This window comes from Apodemus sylvaticus, chromosome 1 (assembly GCF_947179515.1).
Source record: "Apodemus sylvaticus chromosome 1, mApoSyl1.1, whole genome shotgun sequence".
NCBI classification, from domain to species: Eukaryota; Metazoa; Chordata; class Mammalia; order Rodentia; family Muridae; genus Apodemus; species Apodemus sylvaticus.
The window spans coordinates 200,242,218-200,255,556 of NC_067472.1; the positions used below are offsets into that span (position 1 = coordinate 200,242,218).

The 13,339-nt window shown below is 38.3% G+C and overlaps 1 pseudogene; it reads right to left on the reverse strand.

Annotated features, from left to right (window-relative positions):
- Positions 1 to 13,339, reverse strand: part of LOC127683728 (vomeronasal type-2 receptor 26-like) — a 43,591-nt pseudogene that overhangs the window by 16,098 nt on the left and 14,154 nt on the right.

A 13,339-nucleotide genomic window follows, 5' to 3' on the forward strand; every position in this document is an offset into this window, starting at 1 on the left:
GCACACACTTTAACTGCTAAGCCATCTCTCTAGCTCCAGGTCTGATATATTCATTTTTACTGGTGACTAAGTATTATTCAGAGAATTCTCTTTTATGAGGTAAAGAGCACAGTCAGTTATAATTGACTGGCTCTATCTAGAGTGGCATCTACTTACGTAGAGATCAAGGACCCTGGACTTTGAATTTTCCTGTGACTTTAACACAGTAGCACACAAGAGTCATCTCTGCATGCAGGCAACTCACTTTGATATCCTCCTTCAAATGGACCATCATTTTGTTCTCTGAAGAGGCTTGAGGGTCTATGATGCCTACATGAACCAAGTGAAATATGCCCTTGGGGGTCCTCTGCCCTTGGAGAATGTCAAATCTTGACACCAAATCTCCATTTGCATCAAACATAATCTCAGTTCCATCAGGAGTCTTGAAGTGAACCTTTCTGAGGGCATGAAGCAGCTGAGGAAGAATGGGAAATATTGTAGACTGGTCAGGGTCAGTACCCAGGGTCTTATCCAAAATCCCACAGTCCATTAACCTCTGCAATGATACAAAGTCTCCTCATGTTAGGACTGGCCCTAGCTGCCAGTAGGTATAAGGGGGCTTAAGGTGGTGTGATATTGTCAGATACTCACAAACATGTTCTAGCCTTTAAAAAGTAATAATTCATAATAACTAATCCAGATATTCTAATCTCTCTCTTTATATATATATATATGTATATATGTATATATGTATATATATATATGTATATATGTATATGTGTATATGTGCATATATATATATGCGTGGACATACAGCTCACATACGCTAGGCATTTCAGAGACTAGCTATCAGTTATATTCTCTCCTTAGGCTGCCATATGTTATTCAGGAATCCAACTTAGGCTTGGGACAAATTCCATTATCATCTCACTAGCCTTCAGTTTAAATCCCAAACATTCCACTGTGGCGCTGTTTCCAGGCCCTCATTTGTCTCTGTGCTGCTGTCCTCAAACTTTCCTTCATATTCTTTAGACACAAAACCATAATAAGACTTCCACAGACTGACCCCAGCCCACTTAGGCCCCCTAATCACTCTGACCCATATGTCACACTCTTTCAGTAGCCATGTGGCTCTTCTTGCTTGTCACCACTCTAGGGTGTTGCTACATGCTATCCCTGCCATAGACACTGTTATTACTTCTTCCCATGGTGAAATTTCACATTGTCTGTTTGGAAATCAGATATTTCCCGACAGAAAGAACTTCTCAGACCATACTCAACCCTTTTCCTTGCTTCTCCCTCCTTCTAATTTACATTTTTTCATGGATTACCCACACAGTAATCACCAACCTCCTTTTGTTTGTTTTGTGACAATATCTTGCTGTGTAGTTCAGATCGGCTTTAAACCTGATTATCTTGCCTTGACCTCCAGCGTGCTAAGATGACAGGCTTGGATCACTATGCCAGGTATCATGTAATTTCTACTAGGTCACTCTCAGCCAAAAATGCAAACAAATTATCACTGTTCATCTGGCTCAAAATCATATGTATCTTTGCCAGGCACATAGTAGAGACTCAAGTCACCTGAATGGAGGTAATTAAAACACACTCCTCCTAGGCCAACAATTTTATTGTGGATTGCAGAGATAAAGATACGGTAGAATCAAAATGCACAAAAACCCATTATATAAATGTATGAAATTTCTATCCCCTCTGCCCAAACACCATCTTCCTTCTGGTCTGCACCTCCACTAGGAGTGGATTGGTGTGTCTGCTCCTCTCCAGTACCCGATAGCCTGCATGTCTCCTAGGAGGTCTGCCATAACCAAGGGCACAGGTAAGACCCCCCACGTCAGAACTCATGTCAGATAGAACCACTGCAGAACCCAGGAGATGTGGGACCTATCCCGTCTGCCTGAGCCCCATCTTCTCTCTGGGCTGCGAAGTCGCCTGGGGAAGATGGACATGCCTGCCCCTCTCTTACACCCCATAGTCTGCCAGGAGGTCAGGCACAACCAGAGACCCAGGTTTTCCCTTACCAGAGATACAGGAGGACTGCTCTAACCAGGTACAGGGGGTCCCATCATAACCAGTCTGACTCCCAGGAGGCCTGGTATAATTTATCTCACAGAGCACTCCCTGCCATCAAGGAGGTAGACTACAGTTAGAGACACCAGGCCAGTTAACACCAGAGACAACAGAAAACCCACATACACGTGGAAACTGAACAATACTCTACTCAATGATACCTTCCTATACTCAAAGGATAACCAGGCTGAGAAAGAAATTAGGGAAATGACCCCCTTCACAATAGCCACAAACAGTATAAAGTATCTTGGGGTGACTCTTACCAAACATGTGAAAGATCTTTATGACAAGAACTTCAAGACTCTGAAGAAGGAAATGGAAGAAGACCTCAAAAAATGGGAAAACCTCCCATGCTCATGGATCGGTAGAATCAATATAGTTAAAATGGCCATTTTGCCAAAAGCAATATACAGATTCAATGCAATACCCATCAAAATCCCAACTCAATTCTTCACAGAGTTAGAAAGAGCAATTATCAAATTCATCTGGAATAACAAAAAACCCAGGATAGCTAAAACTATTCTCAGCAACAAAAGAAAATCTGGGGGAATCAGTATCCCTGACCTCAAGCAATACTACAGAGCAATAGTGTTAAAAACTGCATGGTATTGGTACAGTGACAGGCAGGAGGATCAATGGAACAGGATTGAAGATCCAGAAATGAACCCACACACCTATGGCCACTTGATCCTCGACAAAGAGGCTGAAAACATCCAATGGAAAAAAGATAGCCTTTTCAACAAATGGTGCTGGTTCAACTGGAGGTCAGCATGCAGAAGAATGCGAATTGATCCATCCTTGTCTCCTTGTACTAAGCTCAAATCCAAATGGATCAAGGACCTCCACATAAAGCCAGACACTCTGAAGCTAATAGAAAAGAAACTGGGGAAGACCCTTGAGGACATTGGTACAGGGAGAAAGTTTCTGAACAGAACACCAATAGCGTATGCTCTAAGAGCAAGAATCGACAAATGGGACCTCATAAAATTACAAAGTTTCTGTAAGGCAAAAGACACCATCAAGAGGACAAATCGGCAACCAACACATTGGGAAAAGATCTTCACCAATCCTACATCAGATAGAGGGCTAATATCCAATATATATAAAGAACTCAAAAAGTTAGACTCCAGAAAACCGAACAACCCTATTAAAAAATGGGGTACAGAGTTAAACAGGGAATTCTCACCTGAAGAAATTCGGATGGCGGAGAAGCATCTTAAAAAATGCTCAACTTCATTAATCATTAGGGAAATGCAAATCAAAACAACCCTAAGATTTCATCTTACACCAGTCAGAATGGCTAAGATTAAAAATTCAGGAGACAGCAGGTGTTGGAGAGGGTGTGGAGAAAGAGGAACACTCCTCCACTGCTGGTGGGGTTGCAAATTGGTACAACCACTCTGGAAATCAGTCTGGCGGTTCCTCCGAAAACTGGGCACCTCACTTCCAGAAGATCCTGCTATACCACTCCTGGGCATATACCCAGAGGATTCCCCACCATGTAATAAGGATACATGCTCTACTATGTTCATAGCAGCCCTATTTATAATTGCCAGATGCTGGAAAGAACCCAGGTATCCCTCAACAGAAGAGTGGATGCAAAAAATGTGGTATATCTACACAATGGAGTACTATTCAGCCATTAGAAACAATGAATTCATGAAATTCTTAGGCAAATGGATGGAGCTAGAGAACATCATACTAAGTGAGGTAACCCAGACTCAAAAGGTGAATCATGGTATGCACTCACTAATAAGTGGATATTAACCTAGAAAACTGGAATACCCAAAACATAATCCACACATCAAATGAGGTACAAGAAGAAAGGAGGAGTGGTCCCTGGTTCTGGATAGACTCAGTGAAACAATATTCGGCAAAACCAGAACGGGGAAGTGGGAAGGGGTGGGTGGGAGGACAGGGGAAGAGAAGGGGACTTATGGGACTTTCGGGGAGTGGGGGGCTAGAAAAGGGGAAATCATTTGAAATGTAAATAAATTATATCGAATAAAAAAAAAAGATTGGACAAGAGAAGAAATTTCTCCCATCATGTAATGGTCAAAACACCAAATGCACAAAACAAAGAAAGAATAGTAAAAGCAGTAAGGGGAAAAAGTCAAGTAATGTATAAAGGCAGCCCTATCAGAATACCACCAGACTTCTCAGCAGAAACTATGAAAGCCAGAAGAGCTTGGGCACATGCCATGAAGAACCAAGAGAACACAAATGCCAGTCCAGGCTGCTATACCCAGCAAAAATCTCAATTATCATAGATGGAGAAACCAAGACATTCCATGACAAAAGCAAACTTACACAATATCTTTCCAACAAATTAACTCTACAAAGGACAGTAGATGGAAAACGCCAACACGAGGAGGGAAATTACACCATAGAAAAAGCAAGAAAATAATTTTCTTTCAACAAACCCAAAAGAAGATAGTTATATCAACATAAAAATAACATCAAAATAACAGGAAGCAACAATCACTCTCTTAATCTCTCTCTCTTTTTAAACCAGAGGCTATTCTTTTTTAAAAATTAAAACAATTATTTATTGAAAAGGAAAGGGAAGTAAAAACACTTTATTTTATTTTAATTTTATTTTATGATAAAATTAAAGATTTACATGGAAAATATTTCATATAAACAAGTTACAAAGGACAAATTTCATGGAAAATTAAGGAGCAAAGTGGTAGACATGTAAAACATTGATAAATTAATTGAAAAATGGGATAGAAACATTTTATGATAGAGCTGAAGATTTACATGGTAAATATTTCTGATAAAATTGTAGAAAAATGTAGAAAAACATGTTAGAATTAAAGATTATCATGGAAAATTTTATATAGATATAATAATGGTAGACATAAAAGTATTCCTAAGTTGATTCAATGTGAAATTATAAACATTTTTGATAAACTTGAAGATTTACATGGAAAATATTTCTGATAAAATTGTAGAAATATATAGAAAAACATGTTAAAATTAAAGATTATCATGGAAATTATATAGATAAAATGATATGCATAGAGATAATTCTAAATTGATTGAAGGTGGAATTATAAACTTTTTCAGATAACATTGAAGATTTACATGGAAAATATTTCTGGTAACATTTAAGAAATAGACAATCACGTTAAAATTGACTGTTTCATGGAAATTTTTAGATAAAAAATGGTTGATGTAAAAACTCTAAATTAATTGAAGGTGGAATTAGAAACATTTTTGATAGAATGAAAGATTTACATTGGAAACATTTCTGATAAAATAGAGGAAGTATATAGAAAGACATATTAAAATTGAAGATTATCATGAAAAATAATGCAGATAAAATGGTAGAGATAAAAGAAATTACTAAATTAATTAAAAGGGGAATTACAAACTTTTTTTGACAAAATTGAAGATTTACATGAGAACTATTTTGTTAGTCTATGTCTTTTTTATTGGGGAGTTGAGTCCACTGTTGTTAAGAGATATTAGAGAGTAGTGATTGTTGCTTCCTGTTATTTTTGATGTTATTTTTATGTTTGCATGGGTATATTATTTTGCGTTTGTTGAAAGATTAGTTTTTTGCTTTTTCTAGGGTGTAGTTTCCCTCCTTATGTTGGCATTTTCCATCAACTATCCTTTGTGGGGCTGGATTTGTGGACAGATATTGTGTAAACTTGGTTTTATCATGGAATATCTTGGTTTCTCCATCTATGATGATTGAGAGTTTTTCTGGGTATAGTAGCCTGGGCTGGCATTTGTGTTGTCCTAGGGTCTGTATGAGGTCTGCCCAGGATCTTCTAGCTTTCATCATCTCATAGGTCTGCCTTTATAAGTTATTTGCCATTTTCCCCTTACTGCTTTTAATATTCTTTCTTTGTTAAGTGCATTTGCTATTTTGATTATTATGTGCCGGGAGGATTTTCTGTTCTGGTCCAGTCTGTTTGGAGTTCTGAAGGCTTCTTGTATGTTCACGTGCATCTCTTTCTCTAGGTTAGGGAAGTTTTCTTCTACAATTTTGTTGAAGATATTTACTGGGCCTTTAAGATGTAAGTCCTCACTCTAGTCTATACCTATAATCCTTAGGTTTGGTCTTCTCATTGTGTCCTGGAGTTCCTGGATGTTTTGAGTTACCAGTTTTATGCATTTTGCATTTTCTTTGACTGTTGAGTCAATGTTTTCTATGATATCTTTAGCACCTGAGGCTTTTTTTCTTCTCTTTTATTCCGTTGTTGATGATTGCATCTATGACTCCTGAATTCTTTCCAAAGTTTTCTATCTCCAGGGATGTCTCACTTTGTGATTTCTTTATTGTTTCTACTTCCACTTTTAGATGATGGATGGTTTTGTTCAGTTCTTTCACTTGATTGTTTGTGTTTTCCTGAAATTCTTTAAGGGATTTTTGTGTTTCTTCTTTAAGGGCTTCTATCTGTTGACCCATGATCTCCTGAATTTCTTTAAGGGATTTTTGTGTTTCCTCTTTAAGGGCTTTTACCTGTTGACTGATGTTCTCCTGTATTTCTTTAAGGGAGTTATTTAAATCTTACTTGAAGCCCTCTATCAGCATCAGGAGATACGATTTTAAATCCAACTCTTGCTTTTCCAGTGTGTTGGGGTATCTGGCACTTGCTCTGGTGAGAGAACTGGGTTCTGATGTTGCCATGTGGTGTTGGTTTCTGTTGGTAGGGTTCTTGTGCTTGCCTTTTGCCATCTGGTGCTAGTTGGTATTCTTGTCTCTGTCTGGAGTTTGTTTCTCCTGTGGGCCTGTAAGCCTGTGTCCTTCCTCCTCTGTGCTCAAAAGTGAAAGCCTGCAGGGAGATTACTCCCTCCTGGTGGGCTATGCACAGAAGGCTGTGGAGTCTTATGGCTCCCTGGCACAAATGGTGGCAGGAAGCCCTTAATATCTCTTAACATCAATGAACTTAGTTCCCCAATAAAAAGTTATAGACTAGCAGACTGGATATGTAAACAGGACCTAGCATTTTACTGCATACAGGAAACACACCTCAGTGTCAAAGACAAACACTACTTTAGAGTAAAGGGATGGAAACATTTTCCCCTAGCAAATGGTTGCAAACAACAAGCTGGGGTAGTCATTCTAATATTGCATAAAATCAACTTTCAACAAAAAGTTATCAAAAGAAAGCAATTCTCATATTCATTTTTAATAACCAAATCCCAGGATAGCAAAAACTATTCTCAACAATAAAAGAACTTCGGGCAGAATCACCATCCTTGACCATAAGCTATACTACAGAGCATTAGTGATAAAAACTGCATGGTATTAGTACAGTGATAGGCAGGTAGACCAGTCGAACAGAATTGAAGACCCAGAAATGAACCCACACACCTATGGTCATTTGATCTTTGACAAAGGAGCTAAAACCATCCAATGGAAACAAAATGGTGCTGGTTCAACTGGTGTTCAGACTGTAGAGGAATGCAAATTGATCCACCCTTATCTCTTTGTACAAAGCTCTAGTTCAAGTGGATCAAGGACTGCCACATAAAACCAGATACAGTGAGACTAATACTAGAAAAAGTGGGGAAGAACCTCTAACATATAGGTGTAATAGGAAAATTTCCTGAACAGAACACCAATAGCTTATGCTCTAAGATCAACCCTAGACAAATGGAACTTCCTAAAATCACAAAGCTTCCTAAAATTGCAAAGGCAATTGACACTGCCAACAGGACAAAATGGCAACCAACAGATTGAGAAAAGATTTTTACCAACCCTACATTCTATAGAGAGCTAATATTCAAAACAAAGAACTCAGAACTCCAGGGAACCCGATAACCCTATTAAAAATGGAGAACAGAGCTAAACAGATAATTCTCAACTGAGGAAACTTGAATGTCCAAGAAGCACCTAAAGAAATGTTCAACATCCTTAGCTATCAGGGAAATGCAAATCAAAATAACCCTGAGATTCCACGTGACACTAGTCAAAATGGCTAAGTTCAAAAACTCAGGTGACAGCAGAAGCTGGTGACGATATGGGTAAAGAGGAACACTCCTCTATTGTTAGTGGAATTGCATGCTGGTAGAACCACTCTGGAAATTAGTCTAGCTGTTCCTCAAAAAATTAGACATTATAGTACCTGAGGACCCAGCTATACCCTCCTGGGCATATACCCCAAAGATGCTCCAACATATAAGAAGGACATATGCTCCACTATATTCATAGCAGCCTTATTTATAATAGCCAGAAGCTAGAAAGGACCCAGATGTCCTCAGCAGAGGAATTGGTACAGAAAATGTAGTACATTTACACAATGGTGTACTGCACAGCTGTTAAAAATAATGACTTCATGAAATTCTTAGGCAAATTGAGGGGACCAGAAAGTATCATTCTAAGTCAGGTAATTCAGTCACAAAAGAACACACATGGTATATACTCACTGATAAGTGTATATTAGCCCAGAAGCTCAGTCTACCCAAGATACAATTCACGGACTACATAAAGCTCAAAGATGAAGAAAGACCAAAGTTGGATGCTTTGGCCCTATTTAGAAGGGAGAAGAAAATACTCACCAGAAGAAATACAGAGACAAATTGTGGAATAGAGACTGAAGGAAAGGACATTAAGAGACTGCATGACCTGAAAATCCATCCCCTATAGAGGTACCAAACCTAGACACTATTGTGGCTGCCAACAAGTGCTTGCTGACAGGATCCTGATATAGCTGTCTCCTGAGAGACTCTGCCAGAGCCTGACAAATACATAGGTAGATGCTCACAGCCAACCATTGAACTAAGCATGAGGTCCCCAATGGAAGAATTAGATAAAGGACTGATAGAGCCAAAGGGGTTTGCAACCTCATAGAAAAATATTACGAACCAACCAGATGCCCCAGAGCTCCCTGAGACTAAACCACCAACCAAAGAGTACATATGGAAGGACACATGGCTTCAGCCACATATGTAGCAGAGGATGGTATCAATGGGATGAGAACCCCCTTTTCCTGTGAAGGCTAGTTGCCTCAGTGTAGGGGAATGCCAGGGAGGGAGGTTGGTATTAGTGGGTTGGGAAACACACTCATAGAAGCAGGGGAAGGGGGATGGGATAAGGGGTATGTGTATGGGGGAACCAGGAAAGGGGATAATATTTGAAATGTAAATAAAGAAAATATACAATCGAAAAAGGAAAATAAAGAAACAATAAAGAAATCACAAACAGAGGCAAACCTGAAGATGGAAAGCCTAGGAAAGAGATCAGGAACTGCAATTGCAAGCATCACTAACAAAATGCAAGCGACAGAAGAGAGAACTTTAGGTGTAGAAGATATCTTAGAAGGTGTCAACACACAACAGTCAAAGAAAATACAAAGTGTAAAAAGCTCCTACAAGACTAAACCTAAGAATATTTAGAATAGAAGAAAGTGAAGATTCCAAGTTCAAAGGGCCAAAGAACGTCGTCAATAAAACCATAGAAGAAAAACTTTCTAATCTAACAAAAGAGTAAATGCACAAAATGACTGTAAATGCACAAAAAGCTTACAGAACACCAAATAGATTAGACTACGAAAGAAAATCCTTCCATTACATAATTATCAAAACACAAAATACTCAGAACAAAGAAAACCATGAAAGGAAAAAGCCAAGTAATTTATAAAGGCACATTTATTAGAATTATATCAGACTTCTCAATGGAGATTCTAAAAGTCAGAAGATCCTGGAAAGATCCTAAGAGACCAAAATGCTAGCCCAGCCTACTATACCCAGCAAAACTCTCAATTGTCATAGATGGAGAAACCAAGATATTCCATGACAAAACCAAATTTAAGTTATATCTTTCTACCAATCCAGCCCTATAGACAATACTAGAAGGAAAACTCCAATAGAAGGAGGGTAACTACACCCAAGATAACAAAAAATTAATCATCCTACAACAACTCCCCACACCAAAAGAGAAACACACATATAACACCAGCTCCAAGAACAAAATTAACAGGAACTAACAATCACTGGTCTTTAATATCTCTCAACATCAATGGACTCAATTCCCCAATAAAAAGACACAGGATAAAATGGTGGATAAGTAAACAGGATCCAGCATTTTGTTGAATGTGAGAAACACATCTCAGTGACAATGACAACCACTATCTCAGAGTAAAGTGTTGGAAAAAGGTTTTCCAAGAAAATGTTCCCAAGAAACAAGCTTGAGTAGAAACAACTTAAAAATTGCAAAGGGAGACAACTTTCGAGATAGAAAGCCTTGGGAAGAAATCAGGGGCCATAGATGCAAATATCAACAACAGAATACAAGAGATAGAAGAAAGAATCTTAGACGCCGAAAATACCATAGAAACCATTGACTCAACAGTCAAAGAAAATGCAAAATGCAAAAATCTTTAAACCAAAACATCCAGGAAATCCAGGACACAATGAGAAGACCAAACCTAAGGATTATAGGTATAGATGAGAATGAAGATTTACAACTTAAAGGGTCAGTGAATATCTTCAACAAAATTATGGAAGAAAACTTTGCTAACCTAAAGAGAGAAATGCCCATGAACATACAAGAAGCCTACAGAACTCCAAACAGACTGGACCAGAACAGAAATACCTCCTGTCACATAATAATCAAAACCCCAAATGTACTAAACAAAGAAAGAATATTAAAGGCAGTAAGAGAAAAAGGCCAAGTAACATATAAAGGAAGACCTATCAGAATCACACCAGACTTCTCACCAGAGACCATGAAAGCTAGAAGATCCTGGGCAGATCTCACGCAGACTCTAAGAGAACACAAATGTCAGCCAAGACTGCTATACCCAGCAAAACTCTCATTCACCATAGATGGAGAAACCAAGATATTCCATGACAAAACCAAATTTACACAATATTTTTCTACAAACCCAGCTCTAAAAAGAATAATAGGAGGAAAACTCCAATACAAGGAGGGAAACCACATTCTGGAAAAAAACAAGATAGTAACCTTCTTTTATCAAACCCAAAGGAAGATATCCACTCAAATATAAAAATAACATCAAATATGACAGGAAGTAATAATCACTATTCCTTAATATCTCTTAACATCAATGGACTCAATTCCCCAATAAAAAGGCATACAGGAAACACCTCAGTGTCAAAGACAAAAACTACCTTAGAGTAAAAGGCTGGAAGACAATTTTATAAGCAAATGATCTCAGGAAACAAGCTGGAGCAGCCATTCGAATGTCAGATAAAATTGACTTTCAACCTAAAGTCATCAAAAGAGACATTGAGGGATACTTCTTGCTGGTCAAAGGAAAAATCCACCAAGAAGAACTTTCAATTCTGAATATCTATGCGCCAAATGCAAGGGTACCCTCATTCATGAAAGAAACTTTACAAAAGCTCAAAGCACACATTGCACTTAACACAATAATTGTGGGTGACTTCAACACTCCACTATCCTCAATGGACCAATCAGGAAAACAGAAAGTAAGCAGGGACACAGTAAAACTAATTGAAGCTTTGGACCAATTGGATTTGTCTGATATTTATAGAACATTTCACCCTAAAGTAAAAGAATATACCTTTTTCTCAGCACCTCATGGTATCTTCTCCAAAATCAATGATATAATTGGTCACAAGACAGACCTCAACAAATATAAAAAGATCAAACTAATCCCATGCCTCCTATCAGATTAATATGGAATAAGAGTGGTCTTCAATAGCAACAAAAACAACAGAAAGCCCACATACACATGAAGGCTGAACAATACTCTACTCAATGACACCTTGGCCAAAGAAGAAATAAAGAAAGAAATCAGAGATTTTTTTAGAATTTAATGAAAATGAAGGCACAACATACCCAAATATTTGGGACACAATGAAAGCAGTGCTAAGAGGACAACTAATAGCCCTGAATGCCTCCAAAAAGAAATGGGAGAGAGCATACACTAGCAGCTTAATGGCACACGTGAAAGCTCTGGAACAACAACAACAAAAAAGAAGCTATTTCACCCAGGAGTAGGAGAAGACAGGAAATCATCAAACTCAGGGCTGAAATCAATCAAGTGGAAACAAAGAGAACCATACAAAGAATCAACGAATCCAGGAGCTGGTTCTTTGAAAAAATCAATAAGATAGATAAACCCTTAGCCCGACTAACCAAAGGGCACAGAGCCAGTATCCAAATGAACAAAACCAGGAATAAAAAGGGAGATATAGGAGGTTTTCCCATTTTTTGAGGTCTTCTTCCATTTCCTTCTTCAGAGTCTTGAAGTTCTTGTCGTAAAGATCTTTCACATGTTTGGTATGAGTCACCCCAAGATACTTTATACTGTTTGTGGCTATTGTGAAGGGGGTCATTTCCCTAATTTCTTTCTCAGCCTGCTTATCCTTTGAGTATAGGAAGGCCACTGATTTGCTTGTGTTGATTTTATAACCTGCCACTTTGCTGAAGTTGTTTATCAGCTGTAGGAGTTCTCTAGTGGAGTTTTTTGGGTCACTTAGGTAGACTATCATGTCATCTGCAAATAATGATAGTTTGACTTTTTCCTTTCCAATTTGTATCCCTTTGGCCTCCTTATATTGTCGAATTGCCTGAGCTAGTACCTCAAGTACAATATTGAAAAGATAAGGAGAGAGGGGGCAGCCCTGTCTAGTCCCTGATTTTAGTGGGATTGCTTCAAGTTTCTCTCCATTTAGTTTGATGCTGGCTACCGGTTTGCTGTATATTGCTTTTACTATGTTTAGGTATGGGCCTTGAATTCCTGTTCTTTCCAAGACTTTAAGCATGAAAGGATGCTGAATTTTGTCAAATGTTTTTTCAGCATCCAGTGAAATGACCATGTGGTTTTTTTTCTTTGAGTTTGTTTATGTAGTGGATTGCATTGATGGATTTCCGTATATTAAACCAACCCTGCATTCCCGGGATAAAGCCTACTTGATCATGGTGGGTGATCGTTTTGATGTGTTCTTGGATTCAGTGGGCAAGAATTTTATTGAGTATTTTTGCATCGATGTTCATAAGGGAAATTGGTCTGAAGTTCTCTTTCTTTGTTGCATCTTTGTGTGGCTTTGGTATCAGCGTAATTGTGGCTTCGTAGAAGGAATTGGGTAGTGTTCCTTCTGTTTCTATTTTGTGGAATAGTTTGAAGAGTATTGGTGTTAACTCTTCTTTGAAGGTCTGATAGAATTCTGCACTGAAACCATCTGGTCCTGTGCTTTTTTTGGTTGGAAGACTTTCTATGACTCCTTCTATTTCTTTAGGCGTTATGGGACTGTTTAGATGATCTATTTGGTCCTGATTTAATTTTGGTATTTGGTATCTGTCAAGGAAATTGTCCAT